Source organism: Belonocnema kinseyi, chromosome 5, assembly GCF_010883055.1.
Source record: "Belonocnema kinseyi isolate 2016_QV_RU_SX_M_011 chromosome 5, B_treatae_v1, whole genome shotgun sequence".
Classification (NCBI taxonomy): Eukaryota; Metazoa; Arthropoda; class Insecta; order Hymenoptera; family Cynipidae; genus Belonocnema; species Belonocnema kinseyi.
The window spans coordinates 126,529,491-126,549,387 of record NC_046661.1 but is presented as its reverse complement, the minus strand read 5'-3'; positions in this window follow the sequence as shown (position 1 = coordinate 126,549,387).

The window sequence follows — 19,897 nt, the reverse complement described above, 5'->3', positions numbered from 1 at the left end:
GTATGTATGTATGCATGTATGTATGTATGTATGTATGCATGCATGTATGCATGTATGTATGTATTTATGTATATATGTTTGTATGTATGTATGTAGGCATATCTGTATGTTTGTATATCCGTCTGTGAACACAATAACTTTTGAAAAAATTAATCTATCCGATTGCCCTTGAGTACACTTGTTTAGTGTCCTAAACTAAAGGTAAATTTCTTTAGCCCGCCATTTTTGATAAAAATTCAGAAAGTGGGCACATTTTGAATATTTTTGAGACCACTTTGTTCAAAATTAAAAAATTCTCTTTACGGTTGTTTATATTATTAAAAAAATCAAACAATTTATTTTGATGACTTTTCACCAAAAATCAAAAATTACCAGAGTTATAGCATTTACGAAATTCCAAAAAAACACGAAAATGAACATTTAATGCTAAATAACTCACATTATAAAAAAAAAGTCAATACAAGAAATATCTAGCTTTTTGAATGCCCTACGAGATTATCATAACAACTTTTTGAAATTTCCCGAAAAGTCAAAAATTTCAATTTTGACAGCATACAAAATAATGAAAAATCCAAAAATTACATTTTTCGGCCAAACGGTGCAAAATACGGTAAAAGATGAATACAGAAAAATTGTGCATTTGAAATAGATCAACAAATTTTTAATAAACTACTTTTTGATAGGATGCGTAGTTTTGGCTTTAAGCATAAAAACGTTATTGACAGTCAAAACAATGTGCCCGCTGCGTGGGCACTTTTTTACCACAACTTTTGTCTTTTAATTTCTTTTTCGTCTCCTGTGTTGGGTATTAAAAAATTTAACTTTTTCTGTTTTTGATGCTACTTTTTGTGATTTAAACTAAAAAAAGAACTACCAAAAAATTATTCGTGACAAATAAATCATTTTTACATTCTCATCTGAGAAGGTATTAGATTTGTATAAAATTTGACATCCCTAGTTTTTGTCAAAAGGCCCACGTTTTGAGACTCCCTGAATCCGAAAAACAGGTTTTTTCTTTATGTCTATTCGTCTGTCTTTATGGCTGTCTGTATCTGAGCACGATGACTTTTGAAAAAAATTAATCTATCAGATTGGCTTTTGGTATACTCTTTTAGTGTCCTTTATTTCGTTTGTCAGACATTTTGGATAAAAAAACCAAAAGCGAACCAATTTTGAAAATTTTTGAGTACACATTTTTACATGATTCAAAAACTATGTGTACAGTTGTTCATAGTACTTAAAAAGAAAAAAGTTACTTTTCGATAGCCCTACAAGATTATCATATAAACTTTTTGAATATTTTTGAACAATTCAAATCTTGACCGCACGAAAACTAATTAAAAATCAAAAGTTTCATTTTGCGGTCAAACTATGCAAGATAGGAAAAAAAAAGATCAGACAAGTATTGTGCACCCAAAAAATGTCTACAAGTTTTCCATTAATCACACTTTCCATATCCTAAACTAAAGGTTAAGTTCATTAGCCAGCCATTATGGATAAAAATTCAAAAAGTGAGCGCCTTTTTAATATTTTTGAGAACAATTTTTTTAGTTCAAGAAAATTCTGTACGACTATTCATAGTATTTAAAAAGGCGAAAAATTTATTTAATGACATTTTTCATCAAATTAAAAATTATTAGAGTTATAGCATTTACAAAATTCCAAAAAAACACACGAAAATTAAGCTTTGAAGCCAATTAACAGACGTCATGAAAAAAATGCGGGAGAAGAAAAAAATTTATTTCTAAATGCCCTAGAAGATTATCATAACAACTTTTTGAATTTTCTTGATTAATAAAAAAAAATTTGACAGCATAAAAAATAATGGGAAATCTAAAAGTTACGTTTTTTCATGTAGCAGTTTCACAGTATTTCAAATTCTCAAATATAATAATCCATTTTCCAAAAATAAAAAAATCTAATATATAAAATTTTCGTGTCACATTGTTTATCACAGAACTCCTCCGAAACGGCTTGACAGATTCTCATGAAATTTTGTGTGTATATTCAGCAGATCTAAAAATGTGATGTACACTATTTTCCATACCCCTGAGTGATAAGTTTGGTCCACCCCTGAAATTTTATTTTTTTTTAGGGTAAAATTTTTTATTTTAATTATTTTAGGATTCGGCATTAAAAAATACATTCATACCTAAATTTTCATACCCCTGAGCGATAAGGGTGGTCCACTCCTAAAATTTATTTTTTATCTTTTTGGAAAAATTTTTTAATTTTTAAATAATTCTTGTCATTTCATTTTGTTAGCAAAACCTTTCAAGCTTGAAGAAAAAGAAAACAAGTCTTGTCACGATGTAAATTTTTAATAAGTGTTCAACATTCAACCGCGTGGTTCAATTTTTGACCAAAAATACATTTTTATTCAAGAAGATTAATTTTCTGCAAAAAAAGATCAATTTTCAACAAAATATGTAGATGGATTTTAAACCAGACATTAGAATTTTCTAAACGCTGAATTAGATACCAAAAATATCACAATTTAATTTTGGATTAGAAAAAATTAACTTCGAACCACAAATATTTGTATTTTTGTATTGGGTTGTAATAGTCACTTAATATTTAAGCAAAGAAACGAGAAAGAGGAAAAGAAGCGGTTAAAGACAATTTTAAACAACATAAAAAATGAGCATGAAAACTGAGACAAAAGTTACAACCTATCATGAAAATTTTTCATTTTCCTAAAGCAAACATTTTCAAGTATTTATTTAATTAAATATGATTTATTAATTGCCTCCTAAATAAATACTATATTTATGAAAATATGTGAATTTATTCAAAGTCCTGAATATAAATGTTAAAAAAAGGCTACAAAAGTAAAAAACATGAGAAATCAGTGCGCTGAAAGAAAAACCAAAATGATTAACAGATTTAACTTTTGATAAAAACAATGAGAATTAAATTTCTTGAAAATGAAGAGTAGGCTAAATACACAGATTGACTTGTTTCTGTGCAAATGAAACAGGTACAATTTACGTTTACCTTCCTTGTTGTTCATTTTACAATATTAAGAGCGAACAAAATTTAAAATTCGAGAATACCAAAAATTTTAATAACAAGAATTTCTAAAAATTGTTGTTTTAGCTCCTTTTGACTTTTTCATGAGAAAATTTTGTCTTCCTTATTCGTTTTCTTAACTTTTGCATCGATTTTCAACAAAAATAATTATATTAATTTTAATGTCATTTTTAGCGATCAAAAGTTTGAGAAAGGACTTGCAGTCCTATCATAAAATTATTCATTACGAATTTGGAAGTCTTCACTGTTGTTTGGAAGAGCAACTTTAGTCTATTTATTCAATTCATAGCTTCTGTCGTCCGTCCAAAAATTATATTTTTTTACTTTTAATGTTGTCTTTTATAAGTAAAACAAAAGCTATGTATCCAATAAAAAAGTTAATACTGACCAAATTGTATGTATTTTCTCGTTGCACAATTTTTGCTCAGTCGTGTTTTTTCGTATTTTTCACAGTTTGACTGGAAACTGTTCATAATAGTTGAAAAATCACTATTTTTTTTGTACAATTTCACTCTTTTGTTAATTTTTAAAAAAATAATGTCATCAACTGAAAATTCACTTGATCGATAATTGCTTGAACAATAATCTTCTTTAGTTTAACATTCAACTATTTGGTTCAAAATTAATGTATTTTGTTATAAATCATTCTTTTTGGTAGAGATTTAATGTATTTGGATCAAAGTTAATTGCTTCGGTTGCAAAATTAGTTCTCTATTGCAAATTAAACTTTGAACTAAAAAGTTTATTTGATCATGTTTGTTTGAACATCATTATTCTTCGCTTGAGAATTGTACTACATATTTCTTTGAAAATTTCTGTACTTTGTTGAAAATTTTTCTTTTTGGTCACTAATTTACTTTTTCCAAAACATTTAACAATTATTTTTTAAGAATAATCGTAGTTTGGAAGAGGATAGAACATAAACCCAAAGCGCGAAGCGCTCCGTTCGTTATAGGCAGAACGACTGAGAAGCACGCATACCGAATGAAAATCAAACCAACAACCAACTATCGCCCTCCAACCTTAAGGTGCGAAATACCTACAGAAAAGAACCAAGATAACGGAGCGCGAAGCGCTTCGTGCGTTATGGACAGAGAGTTCGACAAGTATCCAAATCAAGTGAGAAACAGATCAACGACCAACCATCACCAACCATCAAACGTCTCCAGAACAATGAAAGCAGCAGCAAGATAGCAAGTAAGCAAGTAAGTAAGCAAGTAATCAAGTAATCAAGTAAGCAAGTAAGCAAGTAAGCAAGTAAGCAAGTAGGCAAGTAAGAAAGTGAGAAAGCAAGAAAGTAAGCAAGTGAGCAAGTGAGCAAGTAAGCAAGTAAGCAAGTAAGCAAGTAAGCAAGTAAGCAAGTAAGCAAGTAAGCAAGTAAGCAAAACAAGAAAGAGAGAGAAAGCAATCTTCTGCAGACATCACTACAAAGGAGCATGAACCGCAGGAAAAGGAGAAAGTGTTTCGTTTTGGACCAACTCACTTAGGACTCATCAGTAAGGCATTGTGAGTCAGCCTATGTCTGAGACACGAAAAAAATGACCAAAACCATCACACCCCACCCCACTATATCCAACCAAAAAATTGGCTCATAGTCAAGGGACGACGGTGAAGTGAGCAGAAGAAAAGAAAGATCCGATAAGCAGCAAATTTGACACTCCTGATTCCACTTAATTAATTTTTTTTAGACAAGAATTAATTTTCTTATTAAAAATTAATTTATTTTTTAATATATTTAACTAGATTCGTTGCCTAAATTCTTTTCAGGCATTTAATCTTTTAATAGAAAATTTATTTCACTCGCTTAAAAACTCGTTTCCATAAGTTATTTAGTACAAACTAAAAATTCCTAAATATTCTGCCGAAATGTTTCGGAAAATTCGTTAGTTTGGTTGAAAATTTATCTATTTTTTGAAAATTTGGAACGTCCGTTGGAAATTTGCCTTTTTTGGCGAAAATACACATTCATGTTTGAAAACTTAACAGAATGTTTAAAAAAACAATTTATAATAAACATGCATGATTTAAATTAAAAGTCAATTTCTTTGAGTAAAATTCTTCCAATTCTGTTGGAAATGTTTTTTTTGTTCCTCAAAATAATTTTTTAAAATGAAAATAAAGGTATTTTATTTTTGCTAGAGAATTATAAAAATTTACTTTTCTAAGTTCCTTATTTCTGGCGCTTTGAATTAAAAATCCAGCTACTAATTTTTTATATAAAATGATCTATTTTCAAACAAAGAGATGAATTTACAACCAAAAACGACACATTTTTATTAAAATTAGGAAATTTTTAATCAAAAACTTAAATTTTTATGAAAGAAAGAAATATATAAATTTTTTATTTTTACACAAAAAAATAAGAATTTTTTTAACATAAATATTTATTTAATACAAAAAAGACAAATGTTTAAGAAAACTCAAAAGTTTCCAATCAAACAGATGAAGTTTCAACTAAAATAAATGAATTTTTAAACCAAAAGATGAATTTACTATCAAACAAGAAGAATTTTTAATAGAATTCAAGAATTCTCCACCCAGCAGAAGAATTTGAATAAAATTCAGAAATACAAAGAAAAATCTTGAGGTGTCAACTGAAAACGTGAATTTTGAAGGAAACAGAACAATTTTTAATTTTAGAAAGAAAATGTGTTTAAATTCGAAAAGGTCTGAATATACGTGTAACATTACTTTCACTGGGACCCCCCTCCTAAGCAGTAACGTAACCTCTGGATGATCGCTAATGCTAAAGCAGTTAAATACATCAAATACATCTGCTTTTCTTTAACAAATTTGAAAAATAACAAATTTCAAAGTCGTTTCACTCAAAGTTGACTGATTATTTGGAAAAAAGGTTTTGTTTGAATTTCAAAGTCGGAAATTTTTGGAAAATATCCGCTGACACAAATTAGAAAAAATTTAGTTATTTCATGATTTTTCCAGATTTGCGTATTGGCTTCGAATCTTTCTTAAACCAAATATTTCGTTAACAGAAGAAAGACGGTTATTATTTAGGGAATATTAAATGTTTTGTTCACTGTTTGCATTTTTATGTATGAAAATTTAGAACGTCCCTTGTTTGTTAAACTCAACAAATAAGGGAATAGTTTAGATTCCTGATCTACAATTTTCTCCTTCCGCATGATACTGTCGTGTCTCGCCTGACACAGAATTTTTTAAGAATTAGTTTGCAGTTTTCTGTCATTGCGACCATTCAGATGAAATGGAGATAATTTCTGCTTTTCTTTTCCTGCTTTTTGGAGATTTGTTTAATTTCATCCGTAAGTATAATATAATATTATGGTTAATATTTTTCATAAATTTGCTAAACATCTAAATGGTCCTAATTGCACAATAAGGAGAAACTAAGAAACGTTTTTAAATTGTAAGCATTATAACAATAATTTTTCAAGCGGTCTGTAATATGACCAGAGAATGAAAGAAGTTCTCATTCTCTTTACAGACGAAACGGAGCTGGCGATTGAAAAATTTTTTTAATTAAAATTTTTTCTGAGAAAGAACAACTCCCCGTGTAGAAATTCAAATGGGGAACCAGTCTGGTTCTCGACCATTCGACCCCGCTTGAATTCTGTGGCAAGTCGGGTCATCTGACTAGCCCCTGACCAGTAGCGTCACAGTAGATTAGTCTGGGGCTAGTCAGGTGATCCGACTTATCCTAGTCGGTGCCTGATCAGGTACTAGTAGGGGTCATATGATAATACATCCGCGTGAAATATTATAATTGCTCAAATTGACCCAAGATTTAATGGGAAACATTTCCTACGCTTAAAAATGCATAAATTTATGTGATTAAAAATCCCCAAAATTTGTGAAATATTAATAAAAACAACTTCAGCTGAAACGCAGTAATGGAAGAGCTTCGCTCTGAAGGAACCGCCAAGTTGGTCAGGGAAGTCTCTGCTCTAGTTAATTATGCTTTGTTATTTGTGGACTGCTGACTTAAGCACTCAACGCGTCATTTCTGTTGCGCGAGAGGCGGCACGTCGCGCCCTTGCGGATTTTTTTAAAAGCTACCAGTCCAGAACCGCAAGACTAAAATGAAGGTGGTAGCGAAATCTTAACTGCAACATGCGGAATAGTTTACGACTAGTATACTGCTCTTCACTGAATAATCAAAAACTTTTTCTGTTTCCAATTTCAACTACTTGAAGGATTATACTTTATTTATATATGGCAAACCATTCAGATCAATTTAAAAATAAGCATCTATACAGATTTAGAGTCTTATGACTTCCGGCAGACTTTTCACCTGCATCTATATTATCTTTTCCAATATAAATTTTCTTAAAATTCCATACAAAGATATTTATAAATGTTCCTAGAAACTCGGAATTTTCTACAAAAAATACTACAAAAAAGTAAGATTCCGTCATTTCGTAGATTTGGATCGTTTTTTTAATGAAATGTTGATTTTCGTACAATATTATTAACTTAATAATTATTTATTGAAAATGTTTGAAATTACTTTAACATTAATAAATCTTTTCTCTAAAAAACTGTGCAAAATTATTGTTTAATATATTCTTAGTGTTTTAGAATATAAAAATCATTACGCTTTTATATATATTACCTCATTTGATAAGACCACGCCGAAAACTCAAACATAAGAATAACCCGACTAGAGCCCCACTAGTTCCCGACCAGATCCTGAAGATTACCTGCACGAAAATTAGTGAGCAAAAAGGCCCGACCAGCCCTTGAACAACCACCTCTTAGGCCCTGACTGAAATTTTGACAAGAAAAAGTCCAACTAGTCCCCGAATAGTCCCCGACTGGGTACTTTGTCAAAATTAATAACCCGACTAGCCCCCGATTAGTGCCCGATTTGTAATAGAGCCAAATGGGGTTATTTCCACACGGGTTTTTTTACCCTGCTGGGAAAACTTGATTTAAACAAAATTTTTTAATTCATAACTCAAAACAGGGCAAAAGTACGAATTTTTCAAGAGAGGGCAAATACTTTAAGAAATGGTTTCAAGAACAATTTCAAAAAATATTAAAAAATGGTCTTGAAAACCGAGACAAATGTTACAACTTATTGTGAAAACTTTTTATTCTCTGAAACAGAATATTCTGAAATTATTTTTTTTAATAAATATTATTATTCATTCATTTCCTACTGAATGAAAAATATAATTATTAAAATATGTGAATTTATATAGAGCTGTAAATATAAATTCTAAAAAAGGCTATCGAAATGATAAAGATGAGAAATCAGTATGTCGAAAAAAACAGCTTGTTTAACAAATTTTACTTTTGTTTAAAACAATGAAATTGCAATTTCTTGAAACTTAAGAATAGGTTAAAAACACAAATTAATTTGTTTCTGTGCATATAAGACAGGTAAAGTGCATATTCGCCTTTCTTGTTTTTCAATTCATAATATTAAAAGCGTAAACAATTTGAAATTCAACAATAACTAATTTGTTATTAACAAGGATTTTTAACAAGTTTGTAGATCATTTTTGGTTTAACAACTTTTTTCTTTTTATTTGTTTATTCTCCTATATTGTTTTGCAAATTGTGTCTTTTCATTGTTTTTTGCACCTTGTGTCGTTTTTCAACAATTGGAATTATTTTATTTGTTATTTTTGACTTTTATTAAAATAATTTTCATATCGTGAAGAATGACTGTAACAACGAAATAGGGATTTTGATCATTTCTGCACTACATAAAGAGAGTTTAAATAAACATTGAGGTTCATTTTTAAAACGTAAAAAATATGAGGTGATCATCCCGAAATTTTAACTTAAAAATAAAATTTTCAGACTACTTAAAATTTTAGATTCCACAAAAATGAGAAAAATAAGCTTTTATCAGCCAAAGTGAAGATGACTAATTAATAGCTTTCACATACAATTATGATATAATTTTAAATAAGACAAAAATATCTAAGAAAAATTATTTTAACTTTGATTCATAATTGCTGGTAGTAATTATAACATACTTTGAAATTTTTTTAGAACTGAGATTAGCTATATTTCTTCTTTCGTTCTGTTTATTGTAAAGTATAAATAAAGCGTGTGTTTAAATAGAATGTATTTTAACTAACCATAGCTTTAAGTGATTCTAAATTCAAAAGTCATGTATGAATTGAAGCCTTGCCAGAGATAAGGCTGTATCAACCAAAATAGATTTCTGCTTACTGACTGGATTTTTTAAATATTTTGTTTCAATATTTTTTTAATCACTTTGATAAATTCTAAAATCTTTTAATTTTAAACGAAAGCGAAACAATTTGTAAAATATATTTACATTTGAATGTAAAGAGATGAATATTTAAAAACATATAAATCTTTAACAAAAAATTAAATTCGCTTTATTTCAACTGAACTATTTTTTTTTATGAACAATCTTCATATCTATCTTTTGTAAAGTTTCTCCATTCCCTTGATGCCTTTCGAATTTTCGAAAAGCTTTTATATCTTTTACAAATCTTCAAAAATGTACAGAAACTTCCGAGCATATTTTAAAATGAATAGAGTTTGGAGTTATTTTTGAATGAAAATTATATTTAATTACAATAATTTGTCTTTTTCATTTAATAATTCATCAATTTTAGTAAAAATTTCATATTTCTTGATGAAAATTCAACTGCAGGTAAAAGTTGAAATCCTTCATAAAATTTTTTATTATAAATGAAAGACAATGAAAAGAAAAATTTATTCGTAATACAAAATTTAATAGTTGATATTTTAACAAAGAATTATATTAACCTGAATAAAAAGTTTTTTACAAAATCAGTATAACATACCAGAAATATCAGAATTGAATTTTACATTTAAAACAATTTATTGTGATTAATTTTCTGCACAAAATTAATTGTTGTGGTTGGAAGTTCATTTATATAGTTTAAAATTACTATTTTAGAATAAAAATTATGTTTTTTAAATAAAAATGTAACTACATTTTTGTTGAATTTTTTTTTTCATCGACAAATCTTTATGATAGAAAATTTATCTCTTTGGTTGAAAATTCAACTATTTCATTGGAATTCTTTTTTATTTGCTTGAAATCCTATTCCTCTAACTGAAAATAGCCTTATTTAATTTTTTTTTAAATTGCTCTTTCTGTAATTAATATTCATCTTTTTTTTAATTTGCTTTTTTGGGTAGAAAACTGCCCTGCTAGTTCAGAATTCAACTACTGAGTTGAAAATTCCATTACAAATTCAAATATTTGTTTAAAATTTCATGCATTTTTATCAAAATTATTCTGTTTGGGTAAAATAATTATATTTTAGGTTAAAATTTTATTCCTTTGATAGAATATTAGATATTTTCTTGAAAATTAATTTTATTCAATAAAAACTTAAGCATTACATTTTTTCCCATTTTTGATCATATACATTTAATCCTTTCTGTCCGAAATTCAAATTTGTGGTGGAATTTTCTTAAACATATTTTGTTTAAAACTTATTTTACTTTGTTAAAAACATATTTTTGTAACTTGAAATAAAATAAAATTTTATTTGTTGTTTAATTTTTTTTCAGTTAAAAATTTTTTATTTTTTTGAAAATTTGTCTTTTTTTTTATGAAATTCATACTCAGGGTTGAAAGTTCAACTGTTTGTTTAAATTTTTTTTTGTTTTAAACAAGCATGGTCGGAACTGAAAGTTAAGCTATCTGGTTAAAAATGTAACATATTTAGTTAAAAATTCGTTTCTTTGTTGTTGTTTCAAATATCAACTGAAATATTTTTTGGATCAAAATTCGTTTTTCTGTGAAAGTTTGTCTTTTTATTTTGAAAATACACCTGTTTTCAAACATTTCCATAAATATTTTTTCAAATCACTATAATTTTTATGTTAAATAAAAACGAGTGGAATATATCACATGAGATATTAATCCTTAGTAAAGTTTTTTCAATTTTTTGTGCCTTTGGAATTCTTAAACACATGCTTAAAGTGCTAAACATATTTAAAAATTATGAAAGATTTGAAAAATATTTTTACAAGGTATTTTCAAAATAAGAAAAATTTCTTAAAATACTCCAGATTTAATTTCGAGATTATTAGAATAGATTTCGAATTCCACCCACCGCTCCTAAACATTAACAACTTTATTATGCATTTAAAGACAATTTTTTAGCTTTCTGGAAATTTTCCAAAGTTTTCTAAAGATTATTTTTGTTAAACATTTCGAAAACAAAAAGATTAAGTTAGTACCAAAAAAGACACATTTTCAATAAAATTCCAGAACTCTGAAACCAGAAGTTGAATTTTTATGAGAGAAAGATTAATTTTTTTATTTTTAAGAAAGTTTAAAAATGTTTAACTACAAAGATTAATTTTTAAATCAAAACATTAATTTTCCAATGAAAAAAATAGTTCCAAACGAAATTCAAGAATTCTTAACCAAAAAGATTTATTTTCTACCAGAAAATTAACTTTTGACAAAATTTAAAAATCCTGAACAAAAAAGTTGACTTTTCATCTAAAAAAAAAGAAATCTGGAAAAAAAGAGATTAACTTACTAACAGCAGAGACGAATATTCTATCAAATTCAATAATTCTCAAACGAAAAGTTTAGTTTTGAAGAAAGAAGAAAAAAGTTTCATTAATTTTAAAACCTAGTTGCTAATTTTTAGATCCAGATAGATAAGGTCTTAAGAAAAGAGAAAGAAAAATATACTGTTCTTAATTCTTAAGATGCCAGTTTAACTTACAAAAATCATTGTTACATTTGGGACCTAAAATATCATTTTTGAATGAAAAGATTAAAATTATACCGCCAAAAACGAATTTTCAAAATAATTTAAGAATTCTCAACCAAAAAGTTTAATGTCTTACTTAAAAAGATGAATGTTTAAAGAAAAAGATTAATTTTCTAACGAAAATAAACTATATTCAACACAAATTTAAGAATTTTTTACATGAAGTTAAATTCCCAACTAAAAAAGAATAACTTTTAAACAAAAACATTAATAATCTCTTGAGAAAAGAATTAATTTGTAACAAAATTCAAAATCTATCAACCAAATGCTTAAAATAATTATTTAAAAAAGGAAAGTTTTCCATACAATAAAGTAATTCAATCCAAAAATAACAGTTTACTAAGAAAATAATCAATTTTTAATCAAATAAATTAATTTTTTGCAAGAAAGATACATATTTTAGGCAAAAGTGGTAATGTTAAATTGTCATTTAAAAAAATTATTTTCCACTAAATATTAAAAAAAAAATGTTAACTCTCAATCCAATAAATCGAACATTTAAAAAGTAGTTAAAATAAGTATTTAAATTTAAAAACAAAAGAAATAATTCTCAATAACGAATTCAGTAATTAAATTTTCGATTAAAAACAATTTCTAACTAGAAACTAAATATACTAAAATAAAAAAATAACAATACTACGAACTCTCAACCAAATAGTTGAATTTTCAAACATCGAGATGAATAATTAATGTAATGAAATTTTCGTGAAGGCAAGTTTGAGGGCGCCTAGGGTGCGCGATGATTGAATCACGCAGTTCGTGCTCGGATATTTATTCTTTGCATTTGGAATGCTTGAAAAAAACTTAATCAAAAAGATCTCTTTTAGATGGCAGTATTTATATGCATCTTCATATTCTGAATTATCGTTTTTCGTCGTTTTTCCACACATTTTTTTTCAACGTTATTTTTCACGAATAAAACAAAAAGTACGCGTCCTATCAAGAAGTGATTTTTAACTAAATTGTAGATCTTTTTTGTGGTAACCATTTTTGTTAATTCATCTTTTTTCGTATCCTACATACTTTGTCCACAAAATGGAATTTTTTATTTTCCATTATTTTTTGTGCAATCAAAATTTGAAATTTCGATTTTTAAAAAAAATTTTAAAATTGGTTACGATAATCTTGTAGGGCTTTCAAAAAGAAATGTTTTTCTTTTATTGACTTTTTTTCATATCGTGCGTTTTTCGGCTTCAAATTTTTATTTTCTGCTAATCAAACAAATTTTTAAAACGCTATAACTCTGAGAATTTCTCTTCATCGAAAAAAGTCATTAGGATAAATTGTTTGTTCTTTTTAATACTATGAATATCCGTACATAGAATTTTCAAATTCTGAAAAAAGTGGTCTCAAAAATTTTCAAAATGCGCTCACTTTTTAAATTTCTATCAAAAATGGCTGGTTCACGAACTCGTACTTTCTTTTAGGACCTAAAAGAATTGTGTCAAAGATGAATTCGATTCGTTAATTTTTTCGAGAGTTATCGTGTTTACGGACGGACGGACAGACAGGCAGAAGCTATCGTGAAAACCTGATTTTCGGATTCAGGGGGTCTCGAAACGTGGAGATCCGTTGAAAAAGGATGATGTCAAATTTCCGACAATTCTAATACTTTCTCAATCATAAATGATGAGAATGTAAAAATATAAATTTTCAGCCAAAAACGGAAAAAGGGGAAAGACATCAACTCTGATTCAGATGCCTGACTTGTAAAATAAAATCACTAATTCTTATTTTTTCAAGCAATTTAAAAAATTTTTATTAACATTCATCTTTCTTTTATGTAATGCCACATTTTGCATTAGGTTAAAAAATATTATTTATTTTGCCTGATAAATTAGGTGCTGCTGGACTTCCAGATTTTTTGGAGCCACACTCGGTCACTGCCAAAGTAGACAGTTTTTCTTTTTTCGTAAAACAAATCAAGGAGACGAGGTGTGTGCAAAATGAACTACCAGAAATCTTTGCATTGCCACCAATAAACTCGCAGACACATAGGAAAAACTATCCGACGTTCCAGATGTATCACGTTTATATACATACTTCAAATTCGCGATGTTTCACTGCAAGCGTAAAGCACGCAAAAAGCAACGTATTTACAGAACCGGCTCCCAGACAACCTCTTCAAAAGGTAGCCCTTGTACATTTAGAAAAAGGCATATGGCTCAAAGCTGTATCTTTCCAATCGTACACTGACTTCAAGCAAGAAGAAAATCATGATTATAAGAATAGAATTTTCATAGCAGTACATTCAACTCGTGATATCTTTACTGCAGAACTTGCGACACCTTCTGGACCAGAATCAGCACAGACATCACAGTCTGTACAGCGGCCAGAGTTACGGCAGCAACCTGAGCCACCAGCCCTACTGAATCAATCAGACTTCACTCACGTAAATGATTACATAAATTATTTGATTCACTATTATGAGACATATTCTTTGCCTACTGGTTCCGCCAGGAGACCTAGACAGGGGTGGTTGGCCATTCACTAATCACGTAATTTCATCCTTTCAAGTTTAATTTAAAATTGTCAATAACACCAAACATCCTTTATCTGTTTCACATGCTTGTTTTAGAGAAGGGTAGGACAAAAAGTATAGTACTTTGGTGATTTGGAACAAAACTGCAACTGTAGGGCTCTTCAAGAGAGGCTAATTGAGGAGTTCTGGACAAGAAGGCGACAGGCGCTTGAGAACGAGTAAAAGTATTGTCCAGGCTGTGACGTCAGGTATCAAAAGTGGAATTCGAAATTTGAAAAAAACAAAAATATAGTTAGATAGCTCTTGAAAAATGAACCTGAGTCTCCATTGACAGTCTTTCTCTTGGGCTGCAAATTTTTCAGCAAATAAATAAAAACTGACTTTTTTTATTGAAAAAACCATGCTTTATCACATTCAACTCGCCGTAAATAAAACGCTTATCAAACAATTAACAAATTTCTTTTTGAGTTTTATTCGTGACACTCTAGCGGAGGCTACAGTTTTCAAAAAGGGTCAAAAGTTGATTTCTAATATTTTGTTTTTAATCCGAATGAAAAACCACGTTTTTAGACATTCGCATTAGAAAAGTGAGCGAGGAAGTTTGAGCTACTACAAATTTCAAGCGAACGAATTTTCCGCCAATTTATTGATCAACTTTTAAAAAATCTCAATTCTATTTAATTTTTAGTTCCATAATTACAGCGAGTTTAGTGCGAGCTTGCGACGCGACACCACAAGATTTTTCAGAGGAAGCCGCCTGAAGCCTGAAACATCATCCTTACCCATCCTTTGTTTTGTCTACTCGCTCGCACTATTCAGCGTTCCGGCGGCGTCCCCTGGAAAATTCTGCGGTGTCGCGTCGAAAGCTTGTAATAAACTCGCTGTAGTCAGTTTCTATTTATTTAATGGAAAATTTGCAGTCCGAGAGAAAAACTGTAAGTGGACACTCAGGTTCATTTTTCAAGAGCTATCTAACTATATTTTTGGTTTTCTCAAATTTCGAATTTCACTTTTGATGCCTGACGTCACATCCTGGACAATACTTTTCCTCGTTCTCGAGCGCCTGTCGCCTTCTTGTCCAGAACTCCTCAATTACCTCCCCGAGTACGAGCTCCATTTTAACGGTACTATGCTTACAAGTAACTATTCGACTTTGAGAAGGCACAATAAGCCTTGTAAATTGAGCGGCGATCGATGGATTATAACTAGATTGTTAATTAAGAAGCAGATGGTAAAATTGAAAATTTATTATTTTTAAAAGACTATGTATACTTATGCTATCTTTTAATGTGAAAAAACGTTTGGTCGCTAGAAAAAAATTTAAACAGGCGATATCCAGTTTTTCAAATGGTATAAAGAATAGTATAAATAACCCTAAATTCGGTAAAATGCGTTTGTAGGTCAAGTTTGCTGTTTTTCTTTACTTTTCTTTCCATTTCAACTTAAAAGCTACCTAGAATAATATGTAATGATCCAAATGTGAAGCAGAGTTGTTTATTGTTAACTAGGTATTGCAAAAATAGTGTAAATTTCCATTTTTCCTTCAATTTTCGATAAGTATTAAAGCTTTTCAGTATTATTACTAAAAATTTGTTGTTCGAATTGCAAGAACATAAAGCTGCCCCCACTTAAATATTAAGAAAACGGAAAATTAAGAATATTTTACTTGTCAGTTATATGTAATTTGGTTAAATAAAGTTATTTAAATTAACTTTTTTGTCAGTCTCGATTTATATATTTTCTTAACCTTATTTTAATTAACGTATAGAGCCTTGAAGCTGCTTATTGATGATTTTTGAAGTGTTTAATTATTCAAGTTTGAGTGTAATAGGTTTTACATGCCAACTGAACGGATTTAAGTGTAAAATTATTTCTAGAAAAAAGATCCTACTCCATCTTCACTCCATTGGGAATCGAACCACAAAACTTCTGATTTCCGTTCAGTTTCTTTTCCAATTAAGCTATTAGAGGGATCAGAATAAGAACTCTCAATTCAAGAACATAACGCTAATTTTTAGCTAGGTGTTAATGGTACAAGTATTTATATTCTGTTATTTATTTTCTTTTTATTTTCTTTTATTGAAGATTCTTAACTTGATCGATATTGTGTAGGTTTTCTGTCTTCTTGGTTTGGAAGGTTGATTTACTGTCGATAAAGTACAACCTCTGATGGTATATCAGATAAATTTGAAAATTCCAAAAGGATTTAATTGTGTTCTAGAACAGTCCAGTATAGGCTACTTGTAGTCCGTGAGCAAGCGACAATTTTTGGTCAATCATTTCCTTTAGCCTAATACTTTCAGGAATGCTTTAGATAGTTGTGTTGTAAGCAGAGTTGTCAGCTGCGGCACTTTGGGTGGGTGGGTCAATGGCAACTGCCTCAACATGTAGAAAAAAGTTTTTAATAATTACCTTTTGCCTGAAACTTTGTGAAATGATAGTCAATATACTATTTAAACGTAAAAAAAACGTCAGCTGGCTCTATGTAGGTAGAAAATCTGTCAACTGATCACAGAAACATGAAACGATAAAAAATTAATGCAATAATTTCCTTTCGCGTACAGCTTCGTCAGATGATAATTAACATAGTACTTTTTATAAAAAAAATCGTCATCTGGTTGTACGTGGCTGGAAAACCCGTCAGCTGAGGAAATGAAAGGTTTCATTATGATTTGTAAGTGCACTAAAGAACTCAAATGGCATAAACTTCCAAACTTCCTCACTTTTAGAATTGAGAATGCTAATTTGAAACTTAAACTTTTGAATAGAAAGTATCGCCTTCTGAAAATCAGCCACGATTTGGAAGAACACCGTTCACTACAAATCGAATAAATCACCTGGAAGTATTTGATGATAGGCGGCTTATGGGGCTTATCGAAAATGCAATTAACGGTGTTCTTCTAAATCACGGCAAAAATGGTACAGTCCTTAAATTTATTATTTTAATAATCATACGCAGGGTAGAAACTTAACCGTGAAACCGGGAAAGATCGGGAAAAGGCCGGAAATAAAAATAGATCTCCAAGCATCTATTTCAGTTTTGTTGAAAAATAGAGCCAAGTACTAATTACAAGCCAAATAATTTTACTTGCGAAATAAAATATGAAGTTTCAACTAAAATGATAAGCATTGATAAATCATAAACACTGGTTTTCAATTAACAAAAACAAATTTTTACCTTAAATGTTAAATTTTGAACAAGAAAGAATTATTCTTAACCAAAAATGGCATTCGAAATTTCATTCGTAGAAAATGATTTTTAACCAAACTGAAATAAGTTCTTGGGCTTTTAATTATTTTTTCAGACGTTTGCCGTTTTTTTTCAGTTTCCTGGTTGAGTTTACACCCTACGAATGATGATTAAAAAAATAAATTCAACACTTTACCATTATCGGAAGGTGATGCTTTCCATTTAAAAGTTTAAATTTAAAATTAGGAGTTTTCATAATTACATTTAAAACGTTTAGAAGGTTATGCCATTTGAGTTCTTTAATACACTTACAAATAATATAATAATGAACTACAACCTGCGGCCCAGAGTACCGCAGCTGAGGGTAACTATGCTTGCAAAACACCTATCTGAAGCATTCCTGAAAGTATTAGGCGTACGGAAATTTATCGCAAAAAATTGTTGCTGGCTCCCGGACTATTTTCACAAGGTTCAACCAATATATCAAAATAAAGTATTACAATTTATAATCACTTCAAGAAATATAAAGTATAGCAAATATAGGTACAGTTAGAGTACTTTCGCCTCGACCACCTGTGACGGTATTTCGCGACTATAGGACAGGTATTACGTATTTTAAACTCCTATTAACTGTGGCTATATGTAGAGCGAATTTGCTTCTACTCAAAATATATGCTTGGCCTTACCAGTAGAATTCCCAAGAAGCTGCTGATGAATTTCCTTGCAATGAGGAGTCTTTGAGCGCGTAATTAACTGTCTTTAAAGCGAACTACTAAACAATGAAAAACGCAAGAAAGTATATAAGATTAGTCTCGACTAAACACGGCTGCGGTGGCTAGAGAAGAGCGAATGCAGCGATGATGCGACAGTCCGGAAGTCAGCTTCTAAATTTTTGAATGTCAAACAAAAATTTATTAATTAACATTAGTGATTTGCGAAAATTTTGTAAACACGCAAATGGAAACCAATTTGCTGTGGAATAAATACGCTGATGTTGCAGTAATGCTTTCTTCCTTTCTAAAGCGGCTACGAAGATGATTGTATCTTTAGGTAATATTAATTTGCCAATCAAATATGATATAAATAATAAACAAGTAGAAATCGTTAAAAATGAGTTGAATGTAAACTTCATTCCTTATTCTAATAAAAAGTGAAAAAGCGCATTATACATTCAATCCTCTTCCAAGAAAAGTTCACGAAAAGCCTTTTTACGCTCACTGGCAGCTGCTGATAGAAATAAAATATCTAAGATCACATCCAGGCGAGCAGTATAAACGCTAACATTTATCCATTAAATAAATATGTAGCAAACGCAAAAAAAGAATAGTATCCAAGTTTGATTAAATAAAGTCATAGAGGATTTGAAATCTAATTACAATCATGATTGGATTATACGATGTACAGATTACTTAAAGACCCTATTCTATAAACAAAAAAATCATCTCGACATGTGTAGTGCTACGACTTACTTATCACTATTTAAAGTAAAGACGGAAATAATATAATGAATGATGCGGATTATCGCTAAGACATACTCGCGCTCGCGAAGTAGGACATGGACGGACTGTTATCTGAAACAGGTCGCTAAGATAGGCACTTGCGTTTGCAGTTTTTGATATATGATCATTTTGACAACCAAAAAATCTTTTGCAAGTGGAGTGAATCGATAGGGTGACATACCTTTTGCGAGCGAAATATTACTCTACTGCAGACTTTTAAAATTCATTTCCAAATTGAGCACCATTGCCTCTTACGAGCCCTTCGAAAATTCTTTGTCTCAAAAATAGTTTCGTTATCCTCTCGATTATTGCCGTATTTAAGTTAATTTCACCTTAACCCCTTCCATGGTTGCGTGGGAGCGTTTTCTGTCTTGAGATTCTCTTTGGGATTTGATCATTCGTGAATACAATTTGGACAGTTACGAATTAGGTTCTTCATCTGCAAGCTTAAGCTCAGCCATCACACAGATTCTTTGGCCCTATGACGAATTTTGATTAATGAAAACTTCTGTTTAAAAACAAAAATTCAACGACCCAATTTCGACCACAACAAATAAACAAAGAAAAATCCTATTGTAACCTGAAAAAAAGAATTTTAAACAAAAATAAAAAAGAGGGAAGAAAAATGGGCGCGCGACTGTTCATTCTCGCGCTTCGAGCTCGATAATATATTTATCTCGTGCTCCGCGTTCGATAATGTATTTACCTCGCGCTCCGCGCTCGGTCTTTGCATTACCGTCCACATTTGTGCACAGATCACAATGCGAAATTTTCTGCATTGTATGTTAAAAACTATTATGTCAAATTCCTATTACAATTTCTTTTGGTGTGTACCTTGGTTTGGCACTGCTTATTAAGATACCAGGTGTATACATATGAAACCGGTATTTTTTCAAGAAAAAAACACATTTATTTCAAGAGAATGATAACAAATATTTTATTCAAAGTATGCGCC